General features: G+C 38.8%; 1 protein-coding gene across 6 annotated transcripts in view; it reads left to right on the top strand.

Annotated features, from left to right (window-relative positions):
* samd12 (sterile alpha motif domain containing 12) overlaps positions 1-1,288 on the top strand; it is a 129,124-nt gene that overhangs the window by 42,769 nt on the left and 85,067 nt on the right. The gene's annotated exons all lie outside the window — the stretch shown is intronic.

The following is a 1,288-nucleotide window of genomic DNA, read 5'->3' as shown; positions in this document are numbered from 1 at the left end:
TGTCATAATCATGTCTTGTGATTATTTGACAGGAGTTTTAAACTAAGTGAATTTTATTTAGTTATAATGCAAATACAATACAAATTAAACCAAGATTTATAATAATTATCATTTTATTTCGTACATTTGTAATGTCTGGGCCTCGTGTCTGTTGATGTTCAACAAACTGGGCCTCGAGGTCAAAAAGGTTAAGAACCCCTGTCCTGCCTCAGYTGGTTCCTCACATGAGATCATGCTAGTGGTGGATTAAATGCATTTGTCTTGAGTGGGGTTTTGTCCTAAAAAAGGTTAACTACTAATTTCTTAGTTTGTGTGATTCAGCCCTGYTTGTGTTACACAAACGGTTTCCATAGCAATTAGGTTGATGAACTTCATGCTGCGCAATGACTAACAGAGCAGGAAGAGTTTCCTCTCTTTCATGGCGTCTCCTTCAACCTGGGACAAACCTTTTCTTCCTCCAAAAAGATTGGATCATAAAAGGTTYGACAAATACTTCCCGTCATGAATGCAAACTGGATTTGCATTGTTTTGCAGAACTGAGACAAGTTTGAAAGTCTGTTTTTCCAGCAAGTGTTCTTTCAATTATTTCAGTCTTCTTCAACAAAAGCTTGGTGTCTAAAATCAAAAACTGCATCTGTAACGACATTGGAAAAATCAGCTAGCTAGCTTCACAGCAAACCTGCAGGTGATTTCAATCATTTTTYCCCCACTTTCACAACATTAAAAGCTCCTGTCTCCACAGTCTATCTGCAGGTTGTTAGCTGTRGCTACCCAACAGAGCTGCTGTATAATGATCAGCACATCAGTAGCAGTGAAGTCAGTGTGAGGCTACTGCCGCTGTTTGAAACGGCTCATTATTTATGCCTCTTTATCTCCGGCCCGACTGTTTTTCATTGCTTACGATGCTCTCTCCGTTAGCATGTGTGGCTTATTTTTCTTCAGCCAGCCGTTAGCTTTAGCATCGTGTAACAGGTGCTCAGTGGGTTTTTAGCTCCTCGGTTGTAAGCAGTTCTGTGACTGAGACAATCAGTCACTATTTACTTTAAAGKCTTCAAGCTGTGCCACATCACAGCAGGTTCTAGTGATGGAGATGCACGAGCTGCTATGGGTTTAAGTGTTAACTTGAGCTTTTTGTTTATCTTATCTTGAGAAATATGTTGCATATTTATTCACTTTAGATGCTATTTCAATTCAATTCAAATTCAAAAATACTTTATTGATCCCAGAGGGAAATTAGGTGTTGTTGTAACTCATTTAACTAAAAACTTATTGTAGTTGCTGATGGCTG

This window comes from Austrofundulus limnaeus, unplaced genomic scaffold, assembly GCF_001266775.1.
Source record: "Austrofundulus limnaeus strain Quisiro unplaced genomic scaffold, Austrofundulus_limnaeus-1.0 Scaffold330, whole genome shotgun sequence".
Classification (NCBI taxonomy): Eukaryota; Metazoa; Chordata; class Actinopteri; order Cyprinodontiformes; family Rivulidae; genus Austrofundulus; species Austrofundulus limnaeus.
This window is presented reverse-complemented; position numbering and strand designations above follow the sequence as displayed.